We start from the raw sequence: 13,765 nt of genomic DNA, 5'->3' as shown, positions 1-13,765 counted from the left end.
GGCCACGAGCCCTACAATATGAGCTATTTAGATCGCTGGAGCTTTTGTCCTGAGTAGCCGAAAATAGAGCTCGAAAATCGAAATTTGCTGCTGTAAAAGCCATTTTGGGTACGAACTGACCAGAAATTTCGACTAAGGGGACCATAACGAAAAGTGGGGGGATGAACTAGGCCACGAGCCCTACAATATGAGCTATTTAGATCGCTGGAGCTTTTGTCCTGAGTAGCCGAAAATAGAGCTCGAAAATCGAAATTTGCTGCTGTAAAAGCCATTTTGGGTACGAACTGACCAGAAATTTCGACTAAGGGGACCATAACGAAAAGTGGGGGATGAACTAGGCCACGAGCCCTACAATATGAGCTATTTAGATCGCTGGAGCTTTTGTCCTGAGTAGCCGAAAATAGAGCTCGAAAATCGAAATTTGCTGCTGTAAAAGCCATTTTGGGTACGAACTGACCAGAAATTTCGACTAAGGGGACCATAACGAAAAGTGGGGGGATGAACTAGGCCACGAGCCCTACAATATGAGCTATTTAGATCGCTGGAGCTTTTGTCCTGAGTAGCCGAAAATAGAGCTCGAAAATCGAAATTTGCTGCTGTAAAAGCCATTTTGGGTACGAACTGACCAGAAATTTCGACTAAGGGGACCATAACGAAAAGTGGGGGGATGAACTAGGCCACGAGCCCTACAATATGAGCTATTTAGATCGCTGGAGCTTTTGTCCTGAGTAGCCGAAAATAGAGCTCGAAAATCGAAATTTGCTGCTGTAAAAGCCATTTTGGGTACGAACTGACCAGAAATTTCGACTAAGGGGACCATAACGAAAAGTGGGGGGATGAACTAGGCCACGAGCCCTACAATATGAGCTATTTAGATCGCTGGAGCTTTTGTCCTGAGTAGCCGAAAATAGAGCTCGAAAATCGAAATTTGCTGCTGTAAAAGCCATTTTGGGTACGAACTGACCAGAAATTTCGACTAAGGGGACCATAACGAAAAGTGGGGGGATGAACTAGGCCACGAGCCCTACAATATGAGCTATTTAGATCGCTGGAGCTTTTGTCCTGAGTAGCCGAAAATAGAGCTCGAAAATCGAAATTTGCTGCTGTAAAAGCCATTTTGGGTACGAACTGACCAGAAATTTCGACTAAGGGGACCATAACGAAAAGTGGGGGGAACTAGGCCACGAGCCCTACAATATGAGCTATTTAGATCGCTGGAGCTTTTGTCCTGAGTAGCCGAAAATAGAGCTCGAAAATCGAAATTTGCTGCTGTAAAAGCCATTTTGGGTACGAACTGACCAGAAATTTCGACTAAGGGGACCATAACGAAAAGTGGGGGGATGAACTAGGCCACGAGCCCTACAATATGAGCTATTTAGATCGCTGGAGCTTTTGTCCTGAGTAGCCGAAAATAGAGCTCGAAAATCGAAATTTGCTGCTGTAAAAGCCATTTTGGGTACGAACTGACCAGAAATTTCGACTAAGGGGACCATAACGAAAAGTGGGGGGATGAACTAGGCCACGAGCCCTACAATATGAGCTATTTAGATCGCTGGAGCTTTTGTCCTGAGTAGCCGAAAATAGAGCTCGAAAATCGAAATTTGCTGCTGTAAAAGCCATTTTGGGTACGAACTGACCAGAAATTTCGACTAAGGGGACCATAACGAAAAGTGGGGGGATGAACTAGGCCACGAGCCCTACAATATGAGCTATTTAGATCGCTGGAGCTTTTGTCCTGAGTAGCCGAAAATAGAGCTCGAAAATCGAAATTTGCTGCTGTAAAAGCCATTTTGGGTACGAACTGACCAGAAATTTCGACTAAGGGGACCATAACGAAAAGTGGGGGGATGAACTAGGCCACGAGCCCTACAATATGAGCTATTTAGATCGCTGGAGCTTTTGTCCTGAGTAGCCGAAAATAGAGCTCGAAAATCGAAATTTGCTGCTGTAAAAGCCATTTTGGGTACGAACTGACCAGAAATTTCGACTAAGGGGACCATAACGAAAAGTGGGGGGATGAACTAGGCCACGAGCCCTACAATATGAGCTATTTAGATCGCTGGAGCTTTTGTCCTGAGTAGCCGAAAATAGAGCTCGAAAATCGAAATTTGCTGCTGTAAAAGCCATTTTGGGTACGAACTGACCAGAAATTTCGACTAAGGGGACCATAACGAAAAGTGGGGGGATGAACTAGGCCACGAGCCCTACAATATGAGCTATTTAGATCGCTGGAGCTTTTGTCCTGAGTAGCCGAAAATAGAGCTCGAAAATCGAAATTTGCTGCTGTAAAAGCCATTTTGGGTACGAACTGACCAGAAATTTCGACTAAGGGGACCATAACGAAAAGTGGGGGATGAACTAGGCCACGAGCCCTACAATATGAGCTATTTAGATCGCTGGAGCTTTTGTCCTGAGTAGCCGAAAATAGAGCTCGAAAATCGAAATTTGCTGCTGTAAAAGCCATTTTGGGTACGAACTGACCAGAAATTTCGACTAAGGGGACCATAACGAAAAGTGGGGGATGAACTAGGCCACGAGCCCTACAATATGAGCTATTTAGATCGCTGGAGCTTTTGTCCTGAGTAGCCGAAAATAGAGCTCGAAAATCGAAATTTGCTGCTGTAAAAGCCATTTTGGGTACGAACTGACCAGAAATTTCGACTAAGGGGACCATAACGAAAAGTGGGGGATGAACTAGGCCACGAGCCCTACAATATGAGCTATTTAGATCGCTGGAGCTTTTGTCCTGAGTAGCCGAAAATAGAGCTCGAAAATCGAAATTTGCTGCTGTAAAAGCCATTTTGGGTACGAACTGACCAGAAATTTCGACTAAGGGGACCATAACGAAAAGTGGGGGGATGAACTAGGCCACGAGCCCTACAATATGAGCTATTTAGATCGCTGGAGCTTTTGTCCTGAGTAGCCGAAAATAGAGCTCGAAAATCGAAATTTGCTGCTGTAAAAGCCATTTTGGGTACGAACTGACCAGAAATTTCGACTAAGGGGACCATAACGAAAAGTGGGGGGATGAACTAGGCCACGAGCCCTACAATATGAGCTATTTAGATCGCTGGAGCTTTTGTCCTGAGTAGCCGAAAATAGAGCTCGAAAATCGAAATTTGCTGCTGTAAAAGCCATTTTGGGTACGAACTGACCAGAAATTTCGACTAAGGGGACCATAACGAAAAGTGGGGGGATGAACTAGGCCACGAGCCCTACAATATGAGCTATTTAGATCGCTGGAGCTTTTGTCCTGAGTAGCCGAAAATAGAGCTCGAAAATCGAAATTTGCTGCTGTAAAAGCCATTTTGGGTACGAACTGACCAGAAATTTCGACTAAGGGGACCATAACGAAAAGTGGGGGATGAACTAGGCCACGAGCCCTACAATATGAGCTATTTAGATCGCTGGAGCTTTTGTCCTGAGTAGCCGAAAATAGAGCTCGAAAATCGAAATTTGCTGCTGTAAAAGCCATTTTGGGTACGAACTGACCAGAAATTTCGACTAAGGGGACCATAACGAAAAGTGGGGGGATGAACTAGGCCACGAGCCCTACAATATGAGCTATTTAGATCGCTGGAGCTTTTGTCCTGAGTAGCCGAAAATAGAGCTCGAAAATCGAAATTTGCTGCTGTAAAAGCCATTTTGGGTACGAACTGACCAGAAATTTCGACTAAGGGGACCATAACGAAAAGTGGGGGATGAACTAGGCCACGAGCCCTACAATATGAGCTATTTAGATCGCTGGAGCTTTTGTCCTGAGTAGCCGAAAATAGAGCTCGAAAATCGAAATTTGCTGCTGTAAAAGCCATTTTGGGTACGAACTGACCAGAAATTTCGACTAAGGGGACCATAACGAAAAGTGGGGGGATGAACTAGGCCACGAGCCCTACAATATGAGCTATTTAGATCGCTGGAGCTTTTGTCCTGAGTAGCCGAAAATAGAGCTCGAAAATCGAAATTTGCTGCTGTAAAAGCCATTTTGGGTACGAACTGACCAGAAATTTCGACTAAGGGGACCATAACGAAAAGTGGGGGTGAACTAGGCCACGAGCCCTACAATATGAGCTATTTAGATCGCTGGAGCTTTTGTCCTGAGTAGCCGAAAATAGAGCTCGAAAATCGAAATTTGCTGCTGTAAAAGCCATTTTGGGTACGAACTGACCAGAAATTTCGACTAAGGGGACCATAACGAAAAGTGGGGGGATGAACTAGGCCACGAGCCCTACAATATGAGCTATTTAGATCGCTGGAGCTTTTGTCCTGAGTAGCCGAAAATAGAGCTCGAAAATCGAAATTTGCTGCTGTAAAAGCCATTTTGGGTACGAACTGACCAGAAATTCGACTAAGGGGACCATAACGAAAAGTGGGGGGATGAACTAGGCCACGAGCCCTACAATATGAGCTATTTAGATCGCTGGAGCTTTTGTCCTGAGTAGCCGAAAATAGAGCTCGAAAATCGAAATTTGCTGCTGTAAAAGCCATTTTGGGTACGAACTGACCAGAAATTTCGACTAAGGGGACCATAACGAAAAGTGGGGGGATGAACTAGGCCACGAGCCCTACAATATGAGCTATTTAGATCGCTGGAGCTTTTGTCCTGAGTAGCCGAAAATAGAGCTCGAAAATCGAAATTTGCTGCTGTAAAAGCCATTTTGGGTACGAACTGACCAGAAATTTCGACTAAGGGGACCATAACGAAAAGTGGGGGGATGAACTAGGCCACGAGCCCTACAATATGAGCTATTTAGATCGCTGGAGCTTTTGTCCTGAGTAGCCGAAAATAGAGCTCGAAAATCGAAATTTGCTGCTGTAAAAGCCATTTTGGGTACGAACTGACCAGAAATTTCGACTAAGGGGACCATAACGAAAAGTGGGGGATGAACTAGGCCACGAGCCCTACAATATGAGCTATTTAGATCGCTGGAGCTTTTGTCCTGAGTAGCCGAAAATAGAGCTCGAAAATCGAAATTTGCTGCTGTAAAAGCCATTTTGGGTACGAACTGACCAGAAATTTCGACTAAGGGGACCATAACGAAAAGTGGGGGATGAACTAGGCCACGAGCCCTACAATATGAGCTATTTAGATCGCTGGAGCTTTTGTCCTGAGTAGCCGAAAATAGAGCTCGAAAATCGAAATTTGCTGCTGTAAAAGCCATTTTGGGTACGAACTGACCAGAAATTTCGACTAAGGGGACCATAACGAAAAGTGGGGGATGAACTAGGCCACGAGCCCTACAATATGAGCTATTTAGATCGCTGGAGCTTTTGTCCTGAGTAGCCGAAAATAGAGCTCGAAAATCGAAATTTGCTGCTGTAAAAGCCATTTTGGGTACGAACTGACCAGAAATTTCGACTAAGGGGACCATAACGAAAAGTGGGGGGATGAACTAGGCCACGAGCCCTACAATATGAGCTATTTAGATCGCTGGAGCTTTTGTCCTGAGTAGCCGAAAATAGAGCTCGAAAATCGAAATTTGCTGCTGTAAAAGCCATTTTGGGTACGAACTGACCAGAAATTTCGACTAAGGGGACCATAACGAAAAGTGGGGATGAACTAGGCCACGAGCCCTACAATATGAGCTATTTAGATCGCTGGAGCTTTTGTCCTGAGTAGCCGAAAATAGAGCTCGAAAATCGAAATTTGCTGCTGTAAAAGCCATTTTGGGTACGAACTGACCAGAAATTTCGACTAAGGGGACCATAACGAAAAGTGGGGGATGAACTAGGCCACGAGCCCTACAATATGAGCTATTTAGATCGCTGGAGCTTTTGTCCTGAGTAGCCGAAAATAGAGCTCGAAAATCGAAATTTGCTGCTGTAAAAGCCATTTTGGGTACGAACTGACCAGAAATTTCGACTAAGGGGACCATAACGAAAAGTGGGGGGATGAACTAGGCCACGAGCCCTACAATATGAGCTATTTAGATCGCTGGAGCTTTTGTCCTGAGTAGCCGAAAATAGAGCTCGAAAATCGAAATTTGCTGCTGTAAAAGCCATTTTGGGTACGAACTGACCAGAAATTTCGACTAAGGGGACCATAACGAAAAGTGGGGGGATGAACTAGGCCACGAGCCCTACAATATGAGCTATTTAGATCGCTGGAGCTTTTGTCCTGAGTAGCCGAAAATAGAGCTCGAAAATCGAAATTTGCTGCTGTAAAAGCCATTTTGGGTACGAACTGACCAAAATTTCGACTAAGGGGACCATAACGAAAAGTGGGGGGATGAACTAGGCCACGAGCCCTACAATATGAGCTATTTAGATCGCTGGAGCTTTTGTCCTGAGTAGCCGAAAATAGAGCTCGAAAATCGAAATTTGCTGCTGTAAAAGCCATTTTGGGTACGAACTGACCAGAAATTTCGACTAAGGGGACCATAACGAAAAGTGGGGGGATGAACTAGGCCACGAGCCCTACAATATGAGCTATTTAGATCGCTGGAGCTTTTGTCCTGAGTAGCCGAAAATAGAGCTCGAAAATCGAAATTTGCTGCTGTAAAAGCCATTTTGGGTACGAACTGACCAGAAATTTCGACTAAGGGGACCATAACGAAAAGTGGGGGGATGAACTAGGCCACGAGCCCTACAATATGAGCTATTTAGATCGCTGGAGCTTTTGTCCTGAGTAGCCGAAAATAGAGCTCGAAAATCGAAATTTGCTGCTGTAAAAGCCATTTTGGGTACGAACTGACCAGAAATTTCGACTAAGGGGACCATAACGAAAAGTGGGGGATGAACTAGGCCACGAGCCCTACAATATGAGCTATTTAGATCGCTGGAGCTTTTGTCCTGAGTAGCCGAAAATAGAGCTCGAAAATCGAAATTTGCTGCTGTAAAAGCCATTTTGGGTACGAACTGACCAGAAATTTCGACTAAGGGGACCATAACGAAAAGTGGGGGATGAACTAGGCCACGAGCCCTACAATATGAGCTATTTAGATCGCTGGAGCTTTTGTCCTGAGTAGCCGAAAATAGAGCTCGAAAATCGAAATTTGCTGCTGTAAAAGCCATTTTGGGTACGAACTGACCAGAAATTTCGACTAAGGGGACCATAACGAAAAGTGGGGGATGAACTAGGCCACGAGCCCTACAATATGAGCTATTTAGATCGCTGGAGCTTTTGTCCTGAGTAGCCGAAAATAGAGCTCGAAAATCGAAATTTGCTGCTGTAAAAGCCATTTTGGGTACGAACTGACCAGAAATTTCGACTAAGGGGACCATAACGAAAAGTGGGGGATGAACTAGGCCACGAGCCCTACAATATGAGCTATTTAGATCGCTGGAGCTTTTGTCCTGAGTAGCCGAAAATAGAGCTCGAAAATCGAAATTTGCTGCTGTAAAAGCCATTTTGGGTACGAACTGACCAGAAATTTCGACTAAGGGGACCATAACGAAAAGTGGGGGGATGAACTAGGCCACGAGCCCTACAATATGAGCTATTTAGATCGCTGGAGCTTTTGTCCTGAGTAGCCGAAAATAGAGCTCGAAAATCGAAATTTGCTGCTGTAAAAGCCATTTTGGGTACGAACTGACCAGAAATTTCGACTAAGGGGACCATAACGAAAAGTGGGGGGATGAACTAGGCCACGAGCCCTACAATGAGCTATTTAGATCGCTGGAGCTTTTGTCCTGAGTAGCCGAAAATAGAGCTCGAAAATCGAAATTTGCTGCTGTAAAAGCCATTTTGGGTACGAACTGACCAGAAATTTCGACTAAGGGGACCATAACGAAAAGTGGGGATGAACTAGGCCACGAGCCCTACAATATGAGCTATTTAGATCGCTGGAGCTTTTGTCCTGAGTAGCCGAAAATAGAGCTCGAAAATCGAAATTTGCTGCTGTAAAAGCCATTTTGGGTACGAACTGACCAGAAATTTCGACTAAGGGGACCATAACGAAAAGTGGGGGGATGAACTAGGCCACGAGCCCTACAATATGAGCTATTTAGATCGCTGGAGCTTTTGTCCTGAGTAGCCGAAAATAGAGCTCGAAAATCGAAATTTGCTGCTGTAAAAGCCATTTTGGGTACGAACTGACCAGAAATTTCGACTAAGGGGACCATAACGAAAAGTGGGGGGATGAACTAGGCCACGAGCCCTACAATATGAGCTATTTAGATCGCTGGAGCTTTTGTCCTGAGTAGCCGAAAATAGAGCTCGAAAATCGAAATTTGCTGCTGTAAAAGCCATTTTGGGTACGAACTGACCAGAAATTTCGACTAAGGGGACCATAACGAAAAGTGGGGGGATGAACTAGGCCACGAGCCCTACAATATGAGCTATTTAGATCGCTGGAGCTTTTGTCCTGAGTAGCCGAAAATAGAGCTCGAAAATCGAAATTTGCTGCTGTAAAAGCCATTTTGGGTACGAACTGACCAGAAATTTCGACTAAGGGGACCATAACGAAAAGTGGGGGGATGAACTAGGCCACGAGCCCTACAATATGAGCTATTTAGATCGCTGGAGCTTTTGTCCTGAGTAGCCGAAAATAGAGCTCGAAAATCGAAATTTGCTGCTGTAAAAGCCATTTTGGGTACGAACTGACCAGAAATTTCGACTAAGGGGACCATAACGAAAAGTGGGGGGATGAACTAGGCCACGAGCCCTACAATATGAGCTATTTAGATCGCTGGAGCTTTTGTCCTGAGTAGCCGAAAATAGAGCTCGAAAATCGAAATTTGCTGCTGTAAAAGCCATTTTGGGTACGAACTGACCAGAAATTTCGACTAAGGGGACCATAACGAAAAGTGGGGGGATGAACTAGGCCACGAGCCCTACAATATGAGCTATTTAGATCGCTGGAGCTTTTGTCCTGAGTAGCCGAAAATAGAGCTCGAAAATCGAAATTTGCTGCTGTAAAAGCCATTTTGGGTACGAACTGACCAGAAATTTCGACTAAGGGGACCATAACGAAAAGTGGGGGGATGAACTAGGCCACGAGCCCTACAATATGAGCTATTTAGATCGCTGGAGCTTTTGTCCTGAGTAGCCGAAAATAGAGCTCGAAAATCGAAATTTGCTGCTGTAAAAGCCATTTTGGGTACGAACTGACCAGAAATTCGAGCTAAGGGGACCATAACGAAAAGTGGGGGATGAACTAGGCCACGAGCCCTACAATATGAGCTATTTAGATCGCTGGAGCTTTTGTCCTGAGTAGGCCGAAAATAGAGCTCGAAAATCGAAATTTGCTGCTGTAAAAGCCATTTTGGGTACGAACTGACCAGAAATTTCGAGCTAAGGGGACCATAACGAAAAGTGGGGGGATGAACTAGGCCACGAGCCCTACAATATGATGCTATTTAGATCGCTGGAGCTTTTGTCCTGAGTAGGCGAAAATAGAGCTCGAAAATCGAAATTTGCTGCTGTAAAAGCCATTTTGGGGACGCACTGACCCGAAATTCGAGTAAGGGGACCATAACGAAAAGTGCAGGGATGAACTAGGCCACGAGCCCTACAATGTGTGCTATTTCGATAGTTGGAGCTTTTGTCCTGAGTAGGCGAAAATAGAGCTCGAAAATCGAAATTTGCTGCTGTAAAAGCCATTTTGGGGACGCACTGACCCGAAAATTCGAGTAAGGGGACCATAACGAAAAGTGCAGGGATGAACTAGGCCACGAGCCCTACAATGTGTGCTATTTCGATAGTTGGAGCTTTTGTCCTGAGTAGGCGAAAATAGAGCTCGAAAATCGAAATTTGCTGCTGTAAAAGCCATTTTGGGGACGCACTGACCCGAAATTCGAGTAAGGGGACCATAACGAAAAGTGCAGGGATGAACTAGGCCACGAGCCCTACAATGTGTGCTATTTCGATAGTTGGAGCTTTTGTCCTGAGTAGGCGAAAATAGAGCTCGAAAATCGAAATTTGCTGCTGTAAAAGCCATTTTGGGGACGCACTGACCCGAAAATTCGAGTAAGGGGACCATAACGAAAAGTGCAGGGATGAACTAGGCCACGAGCCCTACAATGTGTGCTATTTCGATAGTTGGAGCTTTTGTCCTGAGTAGGCGAAAATAGAGCTCGAAAATCGAAATTTGCTGCTGTAAAAGCCATTTTGGGGACGCACTGACCCGAAAATTCGAGTAAGGGGACCATAACGAAAAGTGCAGGGATGAACTAGGCCACGAGCCCTACAATGTGTGCTATTTCGATAGTTGGAGCTTTTGTCCTGAGTAGGCGAAAATAGAGCTCGAAAATCGAAATTTGCTGCTGTAAAAGCCATTTTGGGGACGCACTGACCCGAAAATTCGAGTAAGGGGACCATAACGAAAAGTGCAGGGATGAACTAGGCCACGAGCCCTACAATGTGTGCTATTTCGATAGTTGGAGCTTTTGTCCTGAGTAGGCGAAAATAGAGCTCGAAAATCGAAATTTGCTGCTGTAAAAGCCATTTTGGGGACGCACTGACCCGAAAATTCGAGTAAGGGGACCATAACGAAAAGTGCAGGGATGAACTAGGCCACGAGCCCTACAATGTGTGCTATTTCGATAGTTGGAGCTTTTGTCCTGAGTAGGCGAAAATAGAGCTCGAAAATCGAAATTTGCTGCTGTAAAAGCCATTTTGGGGACGCACTGACCCGAAATTCGAGTAAGGGGACCATAACGAAAAGTGCAGGGATGAACTAGGCCACGAGCCCTACAATGTGTGCTATTTCGATAGTTGGAGCTTTTGTCCTGAGTAGGCGAAAATAGAGCTCGAAAATCGAAATTTGCTGCTGTAAAAGCCATTTTGGGGACGCACTGACCCGAAAATTCGAGTAAGGGGACCATAACGAAAAGTGCAGGGATGAACTAGGCCACGAGCCCTACAATGTGTGCTATTTCGATAGTTGGAGCTTTTGTCCTGAGTAGGCGAAAATAGAGCTCGAAAATCGAAATTTGCTGCTGTAAAAGCCATTTTGGGGACGCACTGACCCGAAAATTCGAGTAAGGGGACCATAACGAAAAGTGCAGGGATGAACTAGGCCACGAGCCCTACAATGTGTGCTATTTCGATAGTTGGAGCTTTTGTCCTGAGTAGGCGAAAATAGAGCTCGAAAATCGAAATTTGCTGCTGTAAAAGCCATTTTGGGGACGCACTGACCCGAAAATTCGAGTAAGGGGACCATAACGAAAAGTGCAGGGATGAACTAGGCCACGAGCCCTACAATGTGTGCTATTTCGATAGTTGGAGCTTTTGTCCTGAGTAGGCGAAAATAGAGCTCGAAAATCGAAATTTGCTGCTGTAAAAGCCATTTTGGGGACGCACTGACCCGAAATTCGAGTAAGGGGACCATAACGAAAAGTGCAGGGATGAACTAGGCCACGAGCCCTACAATGTGTGCTATTTCGATAGTTGGAGCTTTTGTCCTGAGTAGGCGAAAATAGAGCTCGAAAATCGAAATTTGCTGCTGTAAAAGCCATTTTGGGGACGCACTGACCCGAAAATTCGAGTAAGGGGACCATAACGAAAAGTGCAGGGATGAACTAGGCCACGAGCCCTACAATGTGTGCTATTTCGATAGTTGGAGCTTTTGTCCTGAGTAGGCGAAAATAGAGCTCGAAAATCGAAATTTGCTGCTGTAAAAGCCATTTTGGGGACGCACTGACCCGAAAATTCGAGTAAGGGGACCATAACGAAAAGTGCAGGGATGAACTAGGCCACGAGCCCTACAATGTGTGCTATTTCGATAGTTGGAGCTTTTGTCCTGAGTAGGCGAAAATAGAGCTCGAAAATCGAAATTTGCTGCTGTAAAAGCCATTTTGGGGACGCACTGACCCGAAAATTCGAGTAAGGGGACCATAACGAAAAGTGCAGGGATGAACTAGGCCACGAGCCCTACAATGTGTGCTATTTCGATAGTTGGAGCTTTTGTCCTGAGTAGGCGAAAATAGAGCTCGAAAATCGAAATTTGCTGCTGTAAAAGCCATTTTGGGGACGCACTGACCCGAAAATTCGAGTAAGGGGACCATAACGAAAAGTGCAGGGATGAACTAGGCCACGAGCCCTACAATGTGTGCTATTTCGATAGTTGGAGCTTTTGTCCTGAGTAGGCGAAAATAGAGCTCGAAAATCGAAATTTGCTGCTGTAAAAGCCATTTTGGGGACGCACTGACCCGAAAATTCGAGTAAGGGGACCATAACGAAAAGTGCAGGGATGAACTAGGCCACGAGCCCTACAATGTGTGCTATTTCGATAGTTGGAGCTTTTGTCCTGAGTAGGCGAAAATAGAGCTCGAAAATCGAAATTTGCTGCTGTAAAAGCCATTTTGGGGACGCACTGACCCGAAAATTCGAGTAAGGGGACCATAACGAAAAGTGCAGGGATGAACTAGGCCACGAGCCCTACAATGTGTGCTATTTCGATAGTTGGAGCTTTTGTCCTGAGTAGCCGAAAATAGAGCTCGAAAATCGAAATTTGCTGCTGTAAAAGCCATTTTGGGTACGAACTGACCAGAAATTTCGACTAAGGGGACCATAACGAAAAGTGGGGGATGAACTAGGCCACGAGCCCTACAATATGATGCTATTTAGATCGCTTGGAGCTTTTGTCCTGAGTAGGCCGAAAATAGAGCTCGAAAATCGAAATTTGCTGCTGTAAAAGCCATTTTGGGTACGAACTGACCAGAAAATTTCGACGTAAGGGGACCATAACGAAAAGTGCAGGGGATGAACTAGGCCACGAGCCCTACAATAGTGAGCTATTTAGATCGCTTGGAGCTTTTGTCCTGAGTAGCCGAAAATAGAGCTCGAAAATCGAAATTTGCTGCTGTAAAAGCCATTTTGGGTACGCACTGACCAGAAATTCGACGTAAGGGGACCATAACGAAAAGTGCAGGGGATGAACTAGGCCACGAGCCCTACAATATGAGCTATTTCGATCGCTGGAGCTTTTGTCCTGAGTAGCCGAAAATAGAGCTCGAAAATCGAAATTTGCTGCTGTAAAAGCCATTTTGGGGACGCACTGACCCGAAAATTCGAGTAAGGGGACCATAACGAAAAGTGCAGGGATGAACTAGGCCACGAGCCCTACAATGTGTGCTATTTCGATAGTTGGAGCTTTTGTCCTGAGTAGGCGAAAATAGAGCTCGAAAATCGAAATTTGCTGCTGTAAAAGCCATTTTGGGGACGCACTGACCCGAAAATTCGAGTAAGGGGACCATAACGAAAAGTGCAGGGATGAACTAGGCCACGAGCCCTACAATGTGTGCTATTTCGATAGTTGGAGCTTTTGTCCTGAGTAGGCGAAAATAGAGCTCGAAAATCGAAATTTGCTGCTGTAAAAGCCATTTTGGGGACGCACTGACCCGAAAATTCGAGTAAGGGGACCATAACGAAAAGTGCAGGGATGAACTAGGCCACGAGCCCTACAATGTGTGCTATTTCGATAGTTGGAGCTTTTGTCCTGAGTAGGCGAAAATAGAGCTCGAAAATCGAAATTTGCTGCTGTAAAAGCCATTTTGGGGACGCACTGACCCGAAAATTCGACGTAAGGGGACCATAACGAAAAGTGCAGGGGATGAACTAGGCCACGAGCCCTACAATGTGATGCTATTTCGATCGCTTGGAGCTTTTGTCCTGAGTAGGCGAAAATAGAGCTCGAAAATCGAAATTTGCTGCTGTAAAAGCCATTTTGGGTACGCACTGACCAGAAATTTCGAGCTAAGGGGACCATAACGAAAAGTGCAGGGATGAACTAGGCCACGAGCCCTACAATGTGATGCTATTTCGATAGCTTGGAGCTTTTGTCCTGAGTAGGCCGAAAATAGAGCTCGAAAATCGAAATTTGCT

The sequence above is a fragment of the Mya arenaria genome, chromosome 13, assembly GCF_026914265.1.
Source record: "Mya arenaria isolate MELC-2E11 chromosome 13, ASM2691426v1".
Classification (NCBI taxonomy): domain Eukaryota; kingdom Metazoa; phylum Mollusca; class Bivalvia; order Myida; family Myidae; genus Mya; species Mya arenaria.
The sequence above is the reverse complement of the archived record's forward strand: the minus strand, read 5'-3'. Positions refer to the sequence as shown.